This window comes from Manihot esculenta, chromosome 6, assembly GCF_001659605.2.
Source record: "Manihot esculenta cultivar AM560-2 chromosome 6, M.esculenta_v8, whole genome shotgun sequence".
Classification (NCBI taxonomy): domain Eukaryota; kingdom Viridiplantae; phylum Streptophyta; class Magnoliopsida; order Malpighiales; family Euphorbiaceae; genus Manihot; species Manihot esculenta.
In genome coordinates this window covers 3,632,467-3,648,535 of record NC_035166.2, presented here as the reverse complement: position 1 = coordinate 3,648,535, position 16,069 = coordinate 3,632,467, and positions in this window count along the sequence as shown.

Here is a 16,069-nt window from a genome sequence, read left to right as displayed (position 1 = left end):
CTTGATTCTATTATTGCTTTGTTGTTTTGATCAAATTGACCACTTGATTCTTGATTGCAAGGTAATATATTGTTAGTTTGAATAATTTTAAGTCCGTAATTGCTTGGATTGTTCAAACATAAGAACACTTGGTGTAAAAACTAATGAAATTATATGATCTAGCAACATCTCATGCATTTGGGTAGCTAGGATTGGATCTCTCTTTTTCTTAATGCAATTGATAGTTGTTTGTTGCCTGAGGTCCAACGACGTTCCTTGACAACTTGTTGATTAGTGATTAATTAGAGAACGTTCCCTAATTGGTTTAATCTTAAGGAGAGACATGGTGGTGAGAAGCGTTTTCCATCCCCATAACTAATCTATTGAAACAACCAAAGAAACATAGTGTCAATGATCAATCCTAACAACTGAAGTGAATCTGATTCTTCAACTAGAGCTTTCTCATTATTAATTTCTTTTATTTTAATCATTTGCTTTCTTTTATTGCTTTCAGTTTTAGATCTCTTGAATCAATATCAAACCTCCCCAATTTACTTTCAGTTTATTTGCTTTCAGTTTATCTCATTTCAGTTTATTTCGCTTTCAGTTTATTTCGCTTTCAGTTTATTTCGCTTTCAGTTTATTCCGCTCTCAGTTTATTCCGCTCTCAGTTTATTTCGCTTTCAGTTTATTTCGCTTTCAATTTATTTCGCTTTCAGTTTATTTTCTTGGTCTTGATAAGGAAGATAGGTAAGTTTTTAATTTTCTATGGATTCGATCCTTTACCACTATCTGCAGTAGTAATATTGTTGATAACCGGAAAGGTTATTTTTGACCGGCTTCGACAACCGCGAGTCAACCACCAAGAGCAGACCTTCCAAAGAAAGAACACTAAGATTAGACTTTCCAAAAGAAAGACCGCCAGGTCAGACCTTCCAACAGAGTAGACCACCAAAGTAAGACCTAAAAAAGAATACTAATATTAGACCTTCCAAAAGGAAGACCTCAAAGAGGAATGTCTCACTAAGGTAAGACTCGAAAGGGCAGACCACTAAGGTCAGGCTGGAAGGGCAAACCACTAAGGTTAGGTAGGAAAGACAAGATCCAAAAGGGCAGACCTCTAAGGTTAGGTCAGAAAGACAAGGTCGAAAGGGCAGACCACCAAGACAGACCTTCCAAAAGGAAGACTAGCAAAGTGAAACCCTTTCAAAAGGAAGACCACCAAGTCAGACCTTTCAAAAAGAAGACTATCAAGATCAGACCTTCAAAAAGAGCAGACCACCAAAGTTAGACTTTCCAATGGAAGAACACTAAGGTTTACCTTCCAAAAGGAAGGCCACCAAGGTTAGACATTTTAAAAAAGCAGACCACCAAAGTCAGACTTTTTAAATGGAAGACTACAAAGGTCAGAACTTTCAAAAAGAAGGTCACCAAGGGGCAGACCACTAAGTTCAAGCAGGAAGCGTATACCACTAAGGTCAAGTCAAACATTAAACTTTTTTTTTATAATAATGGTAGTTATATAAAGCTAAAGTGTTTGTATGCTTGTATTTACAACAAACTGATGAAATTTCAACATTAGTTATGTAACGACCCGAAAATCGGACCGCTACCGGCGCTAGGATCCAGATCGGCTTAAGGCCGCCGGGACCCGTAGCAAGCCTGACATACAACCTGTAAACCTGCTTAATCCCATACATGATCAAGAACATACATAAAAATTTAAAACTTTTCTTTCATACATTCTCTCATACACCAAACTCAACCTGTGCATGCACTGAACATAGTCATAAACATAAGCATTAACCCCTCTGTGGGATCTCATCAATGCCCTAATGGGCGATGTAACATACGTTGAGTTGGTTTACATGAACATCACAAAACGTCTAAGATTAAGTATAAGAAAAGGGATACCTTACACATAGGGTCAAGCACAAGCTCTAATCCTCAATATCATTACATTACATAACTATTCATAACTTTACATTATTTTACAATTTATCATGTCCACATTCTATCTATTACATACACATGACTTCAATTTATTGGTTTGACTTAACTTGTAATACCCGGCTAGACTCTGGTATCGAAATTCCTACCGTCCGGTGGAATCTTGGATGTCGGAAGCCTCTAGTAGGGTAGAAACATGTTTTCATAAAGTGTTTTGATGTATTTCATGGTTTTAAGTAAAAAGGAAATGAGTTTTTGCATGAAAACAACCTTGGAGGAAAACTCAGGTTCGGCCGCCGAACATGCATGCCTTCGGGAGCGCTATTAGGCCCCCGAAAGCATAAGTGAGGGAAATCCAGGTTCGGCCGCCGAACCTTATGTTCGGCCACCGAACCTTATGTTCGGCCGCCGAACCTTATGTTCGGCTGCCGAACATGGCATGCATGCAGAGGCACTTTCGGCTCCCGAATGTGGCCTGGCCAGCCACCTATAAAGGGGTCCCTTAGCCGAAAACGGGCGAGCTTTTCTCCCCATTTTCGGCCAAGGTGAGCTCTCCGCCATCCCTCGCCGGTTTTGAGTTCTTTCCTTCAAATCCTTCCCGTTTTTCATTAGTTTTACTCTTGTTTTGAAGATTTTGAGCTTTTGAGCAAGTTTTGGAGCTTGAAGGTTCAAGGAACTCTTTCTCTCCCATTTTCCGAGCTAGGGTCGTTCTCCTCTCGATCTTCAAGAGGTAAGGGCCGATCTTGAGCTTATGGCATGTTTTAAGTAAGTTTTAAGTAAGTTTTAAGTAGATCTATGGGGTAGAATGCATGTTTAGCTCATGGTTAGGGTTATGGGTTTATGTTATGTTTTTGGACAATGTGGATGTTTGATGTGTTGTAGATGGGGTTTAAGGTAGTTTGAAGCCCCTAGGAACTTGTATGTTTGAGTATGTATGTTGTAGATTAGGAGAAATGCATGTTGAATGGTTTTGGGAGGCAAAAATGCATGAGGAACCAAGTTTCTGCCCTTTTGCAGAAACCAGGTTCGGCAGCCGAAGGATTTTCGGCCGCCGAACCTGCCTGGGAGGCAAGCCTTTCGGCTGCCGAAACCTGCCCCCGAAAGAGGACTTTCGTCTCTGTCTGGGAGTTTCGGCCGCCGAAAGTGCCGCCGAACATGCATGAGTTTCGTCTCTGTCTGGGAGTTTCGGCCGCCGAAGGTGCCGCCAAACCTGCCTGACTTTCGGCTCTGGAGGGACTTTCGGCCGCCGAACCTGCCGCCGAAAGTGCCCTGTCCAGCCTTCCTTTGCATGTTTTTCTATGATTGTTTCATGTTGTTTTAGGGGGTTTTTGGGGAGTAGTTTAAAGTTATGTTCATATATGTTTGGTCCCTCATTTGAGTCCACCTGTGTAGGTTCGGACCCGAGGAACCGAGGGCCCCAGCAGTGAGTCAGTTGCCCCAGTGTCTGGTCAGAGCTATCCAGAGGTGAGTAGAATAAACCTTTATGTTTTAAAGCAAATAAATTATACAGTTTGAGCATGCTCATGCATCATGAATGCCATGTGATGATTTAGGTTGTTGCATTAGAATTCACGAATATGTTGCATTGCATAATTTTGATGATGATGTGGATGGTTATTGGATGATCCTTAGTCCTCGATATGATGCGATGTGATATGATACGGTATAGTACGGAAGTCCAAGTTGTACCCATTCTACGTCCCTGGCACGATGTAAGAGAAAGTCCAGGTTGTACCCATTCTACGTCCCTGGCACATTGGAATGCTATATTATGTTATGTAAGAGAAAGTCCAGGTTGTACCCATTCATTACAAAATTTAAAACCCAACTTCCACCTTAATATAAAATGTCAAACATTAAATTCATCAACAAACTTAAATTGACTAATTATATACCTTTCTTAGTACAACTACACTTACAGTGATCCTAGAAGTTTATTTTAGTCCAATCATCATCACAATAATTTTCAATATATATATATATATACATATATATAATAAAACTCAGTTGTAATTTTCAACAGTATATGAATAATGTCAATTTTGTCTTGCAAATATTCATTTTTGCCCTGTCCTTCTCTTCAAGACATATTCTCTCTCCATGATTTTTTTTTATTTTTCAACCAGCTGTGTTTATTGATATTATCTATGCAGTCTGTGAAATTGTGTCCATACCCTTCTATGTGATCTTATTCTGCTATCCCACTTGCATGGTTTTCCTGTCTATTCAGTGCTTGTAAACATTGCTTTCTTATTTGCGTGCCACTGTACCTGCCAACATACTTCTACCCTCACAAAATGATGTCGTATTTTTATCACACCCGGAAGGACAGAACATTAAGGTCAGACTGGAAAGGCAGACCATTAAGTTCAGGTTGGAAGGTAAGACCCGGAAGGGCAGACCACTAAGGCAAAGCTGGAAGCGCAAACCACTAAGGCAGACCTTCCAAAGGAAGACTAGCAAGGTCAAATCCTTTTAAAAGGAAAACCACCAAGGTCAGATCTTTCAAAAGAAAAATTACCAAGGTTCGACCTTCGAAAAGAGTAGACCATTAAGATCAGACCTTCCAAAGAAGGAACACTAAGGTTAGACTTTCCAAAAGAAAGACCGCTAAGGTCAGACCTTCCAACAAAGCAGACCTTAGACCTTTCAAAAGGAAGACCACCAAGGTCAAACTTTTCAAAAGAGCATACCACTAAAATCAGACTTTCCAAAGGAAAAGCAATAATGTTAGACCTTGCAAAAGGAAGACCATCAAGGTTAGACCTTCCAAAAGAATAGACCACTAAAGTCAGACCTTTCAAAAGAAAGACCACTAAGGTCAGACCTTTCAAAAGAAAACCACCAAGAGCAGAATAATAAGATTAGGCTAGAAGGATAGTGTCTAAGGTCATATCGAAAGGGTAAGACCTGGAAGGGTAGACCACTAAGGTCAAGTCGAAAGGGAAAGACTTTGAACGACAGACTACTAAGATTAGGTCGGAAGGGCAAAGCCGAAAGGATAGATTACTAAGGTTAGACCTTTTAAAGACCTTTCAAAAACCTTTCAAAAGGAAGACCATAAGGGTTCGACCTTCTAAAATAGCAGACCACCAAGGTCAGACCTCCCAAAGGAAGAACAGTAAGGTTAGAACTTCCAAAAGGAAGACCTCAAAGAGGGAAGTCTCATTAAGGAAAGACCTGAATGGGCAGACTACTAAGGAAAAACCTAAAGGACAGACCACTAAAGTCAAGTCGGAAGGGCAAGACCTGCAAGGGCAGACCACCAAGGCAGATCTTTCAAAAGGAAGACTGGTAAGGTCAGGCCTTTTCAAAAGGAAGACCACCAAAGTCCACCCTTTCAAAAGGAAGACCGCCAAGGTCCAACCTTCTAAAAGAGTAGACCAACAAGGTTAGACCTTCAAAAGGAAGAATACTAAGGTTAGACCTCTCAAAAGGAAGACCTTAAAGAGGAAGGTCTTACTAAGGTAAGACTCGAAAGGGCAGACCATTAAGGTCAGGCTGGAAGGGCAAACCACTAAGGTTAGATAGGAAGGGCAAGACCTAGAAGGGCAGACCTCTAAGATCCGGTCGGAAGGACAAGGTCGAAAGGGTAGACTACCAAGATAGACCTTCCAAAAGAAAGACCAGCAAGGTCAGACCCTTTCAAGAGGAAGTCCACCAATGTCAGACCTTTCAAACGGAAGGCTATCAAGGTCAGATCTTCTAAAAGAGCAGACCACCAAAGTTAGAATTTCCAACAGAAGAACACTAAGGTTTACCTTCCAGAAGGAAGACCACCAAGGTCAGACCTTTAAAAAAAGAAAACCACCAAAGTCAGATTTTTTTAAAATCAAGACCACAAAGGTCAAACCTTTCAAAAAGAAGGCCACCAAAGGGCAGACCATTAAGTTCAAGCGGGAAGTATAGACCACTAAGGTCAAGTCAAACATTACATTTATTTTTATAATAATGGCAGTTATATAAAGCAAAGTGTTTGTATGCTTGTATTTACAACAAATTGATGAAATTTCAATATTAGTCAAGTCAAACCAATTCATTACAACCCAACATCCAATTCATTACAAAATTTAAAACCCAACTTCCACCTTATTATAAAATGTCAAACATTAAATTCATCAGCAGACGTAAATTGACTAATCATATACCTTACTTAGTACAACTACACCTACAGTGATCTTAGAAGGTTATTTCAGTCCAATCATCATCACAATAATTATCAATATATATATATATAATAAAACTCAGTTGTAATTTGCAATAGTATATGAATAATATCAATTTTGTCTTGCAAATGTTCGCTTTTGCCCTGTCCTTCTTTTCAAGACATATTCTCTCTCCATGATTTCTTTTTGTCTTTCAATATAATACCCGGCTAGACTCCGGCATCGGAATTCCTACCGTCCGGCGGAATCTCGGATGTCAGAATCCTCTAGAAGGGTAAAATATATTTTTCTAAAATGTTTTCAAGTGTTTTAAGGTTTTAAGTAAGAAAGAAATTAAGTTTTTGAAAGAAAAGCACTATGGAGGAAATTCCAGGTTCGGCCGCCGAACTTGGTGGAGTTTTGGAGTCACCTTTGGCTTCCGAAGGTGGTCTGGCCAGCCACCTATAAAAGGCCCCATGTCAGAAAATGGGCGAGCTTTTTCCCCCATTTTCGGGCAGAGGTGAGTTCATGCCCTTCCATGGTTGGTTTTGAGGTTTTCCTTCAAATCCTACAAGTTTCTAACAAGTTTTAACTTGGTTTTGAAGTTTTAGAGCAAATATCGAAGTTTGGAAGCTTGGAGACCTCCGGAACCCATTTTCCCCAAATCTCCAAGTTGGGTCACGTTTTCTCTCGATCTTCAAGAGGTAAGCGTCGATCCTCGCCTCCTTCGATGATTTAAACAAGTTTTAAGAGGGGTTATGGGATAGAAATGCATGTTTAGGTTAGTTGTTTGTTGTTAGGGTTAATGTTGAGTTTATGGATAATATATGTTGTATGTGTATATGCTTTGTGTTGTTGTTGGGGTTTAGGATAGTTTGAGACCCCTATATGCTTATCTTTGAGTGTATGCATGTTTTGGAAGTGTTGGAGGTGAGTCTGGGAAGTTGGGAGGCATTTGTGCACGAGGAGGCTGAGTTCTGCCACTTCTGGAAGAACTCAGGTTCGGCAGTCGAAGGAACTTTCGGCCGCCGAACCTGCCTGTGGAGGCAAGCTTTTGGCTGCCGAACTCTGCCCCCGAAAGTTGGACTTTCAGCTCTGGAGGGGAGTTTTGGCCGCCGAAGGTGCCGCTGAACATGCATGAGTTTCGTCTCTGGAAGGGACTTTCGGCTGCCGAAGGTGCCGCCGAAAGTGGCTGAGTTTCGGCTCTGGAGGGACTTTCGGCCGCCGAACCTGCCGCCGAAAGTGCCCTGTTCAGCCTTCCTTTGCATGATTTCTATGATTATTTTATGATGTTTTAGGGGGTTTTTGGGGAGTATTTTAGAGTTATGATTAGAGTTGTTTAGCACCTCATTCGAGTCCACCTGTGTAGGTTCGGACCCGAGGAACCGAGGAGGCCCACAGTGCTAGCTGTTCAGAGTCAGCCTGAGGTGAGTAGAATGGAACTCTATGTTTTAAAGTAAATAAATTTTGAGCATGTTCATGCATCATGAATTCCATGATATATTAAGTTGCTTGCATTAGAATCCACGAATATGTTGCATTGCATACTTTGATGTTAATGTGGATGGATGTTGGATGACCCATTAGCCCTAGATATGATATGATGACGATGATACGATATGGAAGTCCGGTTGACCCATTCTACGTCCCGACACATTGGAATGTTATGATATGTTATGTTTAAGAGAAAGTCTGGTTGACCCATTCTACGTCCCGGCACTTTGGAATGTAAAGGGCTATTGGTGACAAGTCCATCCTTGATGTGAATTGTTTGTGATGTGATGCATTCCATGAAAGCATATGTTTTAAATATAATGTTTTACTATTCTACTCACTGGGCTCTAGTAGCTCACCCCTTTCCCTTAACCCCCAGGTTTGCAGGTACAGGATAGACCGGAGAGTCTTCCAGGTTGAAGTTGTGTTTATGTAATAGTTAGATGTGGACATGTATTGTAAAATGTTATAATGTGATGTAATGTAAAGAATTGTATTGAGGATAGAATTGTGCTTGGCCCTAGTGTATGTAAATCCCTTTTGGTACATGATCTTTTTAATGAAACGTTTTAATGATGTTTTATAAAGACCAAGCTTGATTATAGCAATGATGACCCAACTAGAGCATTTGATGAGGGCTCTAGTCTGGGGTATGTATGTTTAATTGTATAGTGCATGCACAGGTTGAGCTTGGTGAATGAAAAAGTTTAAAGTTTATGTAAATGTATGATCATGTATGGGACTTTATCAGGTGTATAGCAGGTATAGAAGGCTTGCTACGGGTCCCGGCGGCCTTAAGCCGATCTGGATCCTAGCGCCGGTAGCGGTCCGGTTTTCGGGTCGTTACATTCAACCTACTGTGTTTATTGATTTTCTATGCAGTCTGTGAAATTGCGTCCATACCGTTCTGTGTGATCTTATTTTGCTGTTCTACTTGCATGGTTTTCCCGTCTTTTCAGTGCTTGTAATCATTGGCTTCTTATTTGCGTGCTGCTGTACCTACCAACATACTTCCACCCTCACAAAATGATGTCGTATCCTTATCAGACTCGGAAGGGCAGACCATTAAGGTCACGCTGGAAGGGCATATCATTAAGGTCAGATTGGAAGGTAAGACCCGGAAGGGCAGACCATTGAGGCAAAGCTGAAAGGGCAGACCTTCCAAAGAAAGACTAGCAAGGTCAAACCCTTTTAAAAGTAACACAACCAAGGTCAGATCTTTCAAAAGAAAAACCACCAAGGTCCGACCTTCTAAAAGAGCAGACCACCAAGATCAGACCTTTCAAAGAAAGAACACTAAGGTTAGACTTTTCAAAAAGAAAACCGCCAAGGTCAGACCTTCCAATAGAGTAGAGCACCAAAGTCAGACCTTCCAACAGAGTAGACCATCAAAGTCAGACCTAAGAAAGAATAATAAGGTTAGACCTTCCGAAAAAAGACCACTAAGGTCAGACTTTTCAAAAGAGCATACCATCAAAGTCAGACTTTTTAAAGGAAAAGCAATAAGGTTAGACCTTCCAAAAGGAAGACCATCAAGGTTAGACCTTCCAAAAGAGTAGACCATCAAAGTCAGTCCTTTCAAAAGGAAGACCACCATGATCAGACCTTTCAAAAGAAGAACACCAAGGGGCAAACCACTAAGGTCAGATCGGAAGGGCAAGACCTGGAAGGGCAGACTACTAAGGTCAAGTCGAAAGGGAAAGACCTTGAACGAAAAACCACTAAGGTCAAGTCGGAAGGGCAAAGCCGAAAGGGTAGATCACTAAGGTTAGACCTTTCAAAAACCTTTCAAAAGAAAGACCACCAAGGTTCGACCTTCCGAAAGAGTAGACTACTAAGGTCAGACCTTCCAAAGGAAGAACACTAAGGTTAGACCTTTCAAAAGGAAGACCTCAAAGAGACAAGTCTCATTAAGGTAAGACCCGAAAGTGCAGACCACTAAGGCAAAGCTGGAAGGACAGACCACTAAAGTCAAGTCGGAAGGGCAAGACTTGCAAGGGCACACCACCAAGGCAGATCTTTCAAAAGGAAGACCACCAAAGTCCACCCTTTCAAAAGGAAGACTGCTAAGGTCCGACCTTCTAAAAGAGTAGACCACCAAGGTCAGACCTTCCAAAGAAAGAATACTAAGGTTAGACCTCCCGAAAGGAAGACCTCAAAGAGGAAGGTCTCACTAAGGTAAGACTCGAAAGGGCATACCATTAAGGTCAGGCTGGAAGGGTAGACCACTAAGGTTAGGTAGGAAGAGCAAGACCCAGAAGGGCAGACCTCTAAGGTCAGGTCAGAAGGATAAGGTCGAAATGGTATACCACCAACACAGACCTTCCAAAAGGAAGACCAGCAAGGTTAGACCATTTCAAAAGGAAGACCACCAAGATCAGACCTTTCAAAAGGAAGACTACCAAGGTCAGACCTTTCAAAAAAGCATACCACAAAAGGTAGACTTTGCAATGGAAGAACACTAAGGTTTACCTTCCAAAAGGAAGACCACCAATGTCAGACCTTTCAAAAAAGCAGACCACCAAAGTTAGACTTTTTAAAAGAAAGACCACCAAGGTCAGACCTTTCAAAAAGAAGATCACCAAAGGGCAGACCACTAAGTTCAAGCGAACAGTGTAGACCACTAAGTTCAAGCGAATAGTGTAGACCACTAAGGTCAGGTCAAAATGGCAAGGCCCAGAAGGAAAGTCCACTAAGTTCAGGTCGAAAGGTAAGACCTGGAAGGGCAGACCACTAAGGTCAATTAGAAGAGCAAAGCCAAAAGGGTAGAGCCGCAAGGTCAAACCTTCTAAATGAAAGGCCAGCAAGGTCACACCCTTTCAAAAAGAAGGCCAGCAAGGTCACACCTTTTTGAAAGAAATACCACTAAGATTAGACCTTTCAAAAGGAAGACCACAAAGGTCCAACCTTTCAAAAGAGCAAACCACTAAGGTCATACCTTTCAAAGGAAGACTACTAAGGTCGAACCTTCCAAAGAAAGACTACTAAGGTCGAACCTTCTAAAGAAAGACTACTAAGGTCAGACCTTCCTAAAGAGCAGACCACTAAAGTTAAACCTCTCAAAAAAAAACCACCAAGGTCATACCTTTCAAAAGAAAGACCAACAAAGTTCAGCCTTCCAAAAGAGCATACCACCATGGTTATACCTTCCAAAGGAAGAACAATAAGGTCAGACCTTCCAAAAGGAAGACCACCATAGTTAGACCTTCCAAAAGGAAGACCACCATAGTCAGACCTTCTAAAAAGGTAGACCACCAAAGTCAGACCTTCTAAAAGGAATATCAGCAAGGTCAGACCCTTTCGAAAGGCAGACCCCCAAGGTCAAACAATTCAAAAGGAAGACCATCAAGGTTTGTCTTTCTAAAAGAGCAGACCACCAAGGTCAGACCTCCCATGGGAAGAACACTAAGGTTAGATTTTCCAAAAGGAAGAACACCAAGGTTAGACATTCCAAAAGAGTAGGCCACCAAAGTCAGACCTTTCAAAAAGAAGACCACTAAGTTTAGACATTTAAAAAGAATAACCACCAAGGTTTGATTTTCCAAAAAAAAAAAAAGAACACCAAGGCCAAACCTTCCAAAAGAAGAACACCAAGGTCAGGCCTTCCAAAGGGAGGACCATTAATGTAAGACCTCCCACAGCCATACCTCCAAAGTAAAAACTCTAAAGGTAGGGCCTCCCATAGTTAGAACTCTAAAGGTAAGACCTTTAGAAATAAAATAATTATATTCAAAATACATTGAAATTAACTCTAAAGGTAGGACCTCCCCTCTATTTTCTAGGATTCACAATACATTGAATTGAATTTTCTTCTGGCAGTAGTCTATCAGGCAATAGACTCAGTAAAAGTTTCTAGAATTCACAATACATTGAATTGAATTTTTTTTTTTTTGTAGTAGTCTATCAGGCAATAGCCTTGATAAAAGGAGCAGCTTTAAAAGTGAAAAAATAGTAAATTAAAAATCTCCAAAATAATTGTGTTCTACTATGTAGAAATAAAAGAACAAAATTTGTGTTACATATTATTCATTAGGAAATCGGCTTTTAATGTATCTCTCACTTAATTACGATTTTTCTGTTACTTAGAGAACCATATTTTAATATATTATAAGAGAGGAGGTTGTCAATTTAAAAGATCCAAATCAAATAACATGTAATTGTTTATGCATTGTTTAAGAATATGCTAAACAACTTATCAGCTTTTCGTGTTAACGCGAATCATGTTAATATAATTTATATTTTTGAAGATGTATATAAAATATATCATAATTAATTTTACTTAATTTATAATATAATTAATTAATATTAATATTAAAATATTAATTAATTAATAATATTTATTAAAATATATAATTAATTAATAATATTTATTAAAATATATCCATTTGATGTGGCATTTTCTTTTATCAAATTATCTTAGAGAAAGCAAAATGAGAGGTAATAGTTGGATTAAGAGAGAGAGAGATGTGAAAACACGCCAAAGGTCTTTTGCTTGCACGATGAGAAATGGGAGAGAAAAACTCTCTACCGGATATGGGGAGTACTAGATATTGCCATGGTCAGTTTTGGTTTGGTTTTAGTTTGAAATTAACGGTTTGATTTATTTTTTTAATTGAACTAAAATTGATTTGATGTAAAAACTATCCCACCATAAAAAATAAAAAAAAGGGTTTGCCTTTTTTTTTTTTTAATTTTGAAATTTTTCGTTGAAGAAGGCATGCCATATTTAAGAAAAGTTAATTTTATGGAAAGTATTTTTATATTTTTTAATATTTAGTGATATAATATAATAATCACTCAAAATAGACTATGAGTTAACACTAAAAAATAAGGTTACTTAGCAAAAGTTTGATCATATGATACTTGATTCTATCAATAGCAAAAGAAGGTCCTGACGTTATAGATTTCAACTATTCATTCCATGAAAAATTATCGTTAGAAAATGTAATCTAACATATCCCAATTATATTTGGAATCCCTTATTTACTAGCCGGTACTAATCAAATTTTCAGAAAATTTGATAACCAACTCCACCTTCTTAGTATAAAAATGGATAAATATGGAGATAAGTTACACATTTTTATACAACTACTCTTGAATTCAAACCATTTCATTACACTCATTCTTTTCTTTAGTCCAGAGAGTCAAAATGGCCGCCATAAACTCCAATCACTTCACTTTTTTTCTTATAAATTAACTAATCGTAAAACAATTTCGTTTTAATCACATTATTTAATATATTTTAAAAAATGTAGAAATAAAAAAATATTTTATTGATAAAAAATTAAATAATTTTAAAAAATATTTATTTTATTCAAAAGAAAAAGGCATCTTTTAAATTGAAAATCTTATATACAGCACAATATAACTATTTTTTAGCATTGCAATCAAATATTGAGAAACAAGTTATGTTTTTGAAAAACATTTACCACGTAAAATATTTCTATTGAAAATTTTTTTGAAAAGATTTTTTAATAAAATAATTTATTTTTTATTTTTTATTTTTAATTTAAAAATGAAGTATATTAATAAATTTATATAGAGATGCCTTAATAAAATTATTAAAAGTGCGAAAATGACTTTGAAAAAAATAATTATTTTTTTAAATGATTTAATTTTTTTTATCAAGAAAAAATATTTTCTATTAATTAATTTTTTTAAAATATTCTAAATGCTAATAAATTTAAAAATTATTTTTTAAAAAAATATTTTTCGTGAAACAAATAGAGTTTATAAACAGAGTCTAAAACTTTATTTATTTCATAAAAAATATTATTCATCTGTATTTTCTAACATTTAGAATATTCTAGAAAATTAATCGATGAAAAATATTTTTTTTATTAAAAAAAATTATGCCATTTTAAGAAAAATAATTTTTTTTAAAATATATTTTTTTATATTTCTGAGAGTTTTATTAGATTTTTTTATTAAATTTGTTAATGTATTTTATTTTTTAAATTATAATTAAATAATAAAAATAATTTATTTTATTAAAAAATATTTTTAAATATAAAATATTTTTCAAAAATAATGGAGTCGAATTAATATATTTTAATTAAAATATAATAACTAAATAAATATGTTTATTAAATAGAGATTAAACAATAATTTTTCTTTAATTTTATTAGAATTTATATTTAATTATTATTATTATTTTAGGTAAAAGTATCGATCGATATGAGAGAAGGAGCCTTAAAGACATGTTATAATATTATTGACCCATTTGTCATTTTCACGTAGCATATATAAGGAAAAGAAAGAGACTCGATTGTAGGAGATCGCATTGTACAAGTGATAAGGCACACGCCACGCAACATCCCTACCACCTTAGGTGAATCATTCTAATAATCTTTGATTGATATATCAAATTTATTTTGGACTAATTTATAATTTTACATAAAAATTTATTTTAATAATTAGATATTAATTATTAAATTTTGAGTTCAAAGTCAGAATTTTAAAACTTTAAGAGAGATCGAATTCTGTATACCAGAATATCTTTAAAAATTTGATAGAAAGTACTTTACCCCTTAATGAACTTGTCCCATGCGAATTCAAATTAGTCGAATTAGTAAATTTTAAATACTGCATATGTCAAAAAATAAATTTAATTAAATAACATTTACATATTGATTATTATATTTTTAAAAGTTAATTATTTAGATTTAATAATTTTTAAAAAATAACAAATTTACTCTTATAAAAGAAAGGCAACCGAATGATCATTGTTGAATTATATATTTATTTTAAAATTAATAACTTGATATATGCATTTAAATTATAAGAATTAAATTGTTAGATTGTATGAAATTATAACAATTAAATCATTAAAATAAAAGAATCCTAATTGTATTTCTCACTACATTTACTAATTTGTTAAATTTTTAAAATTATAAAAACTAAATATCTCACTCTTAAAAATATATTGAATAACATGTAGATTTAAATAAAAAATAAAATAAAATTATAATTTATCCTTATATATGGTGAATTGACCTACAAAAATTAAATATTTATATGTTTTAAAGATTTTATTTGATTCTTTTAATTTTGATAAATTAATTTCTTTTGCAGAGAGATAAGTTAATTTAAAATTAAAAAATTTGCATATAAGTGATGATAAGACATATGATCTAGAGATTTTTTGATAAATTAATTCAAAATTAAAATATTAATATATAAATAATGAAGTGATAAGGTACATGACACGCGATAGCTCTATCGACTTATGAATGAGTCTAAACTTTGACTGGCAAATGAAATTTATTTAGAATTAATTGGTAATTTATTAAAAAATTATTACCTTAGTAGTTAGTAATTAGGTATTAATATTTAGATAATTTAATAAAATCAATATATTAATTCTTATATTTCTAAAAATAAATTTATCCACTTAGAGAACCGCGATTGAATCAATTATAATTGTATTATATGTTATTAAAATTAACTTAATATATGTTCTTAAATTAGGAAAAGTTGAGCGAGAGAAAGAAGAAGAAAGCATGGGTTTTTTGATAGTCGGTCTGGGGAGGCTTTCAGCTCCGAGTCTCCCCTCCGCCTGCTAATTTCTTTTGTTGTCTTTATTTTGTTTGTTTTGAATCTCGCTTTTTTTAACGTAGTTTTTGTTTGTTGGTTTGGGTAATTCGGTTCTGAAGCTCAGGTTGATCTTCTTTACTTGGAGACGAGTTTCAATTTCTAACATCGACATCTTGAAACTGCACCGCTGCGTGCATCTCTTTTCTTGGCCCGGTGGTTAGATTCGGTTAAATTTGAATTTTTAATAAATTTTTTTTGTCAGAAATTGAATCGAATCGATTTTGATTAGAAATTGAATCAAATTGAACCGGTTCGATTCAGTTTAGTTTGAATTTTTTATAAATTTTTCTTTTTTACATTTTTTTTAATATTTTAAATTTAATTAAAATATTTTAACTTTAATATGATCTAATCTCTCTAAATTATTAAAAATAATATAATATTATCACTCGGTTCGGTTCGATTTTTTTGATTTTTTAGATCAAAATTGAACCCAACCGAAATAACAAAAAATTTTAAAATTAAAAATCGAAACGAACTGAAATAAATAAAAAACCGAATCAAATTTTTAAATTAATTCAGTTTGATCGATTTTTTCGGTTTGAACCGAATACTGCTCACCCCTAACTGAGCCGAGGAGGCTTTGTCTCCAAGTCTCCCCTCCGTCTACTAGTTTTCTTTGCTTGTCTTTATTTTGTTTGTTCTGGATCTTGCTTTTTTTTTTTTTTTTAATCTGGTTTTTGTTTGTTGATGTGGGTGTTTTGATTCTAAAGCTCAGGCTAATTAATCTTCTTTGCTTGGGGACGAGTTTCAATTTTTAACATAGACACTTTAGAATCGCACCGCGGTCCGGCGACCAACACTCTGTGGCGATTTTTGTCATGTCCCCTTTCTCTATTTGGTGATTAGTCTTGTTTGGAGATTCAACCCTTACCTGATGTTCTAGGCCTTCTCGGTGGGCACTG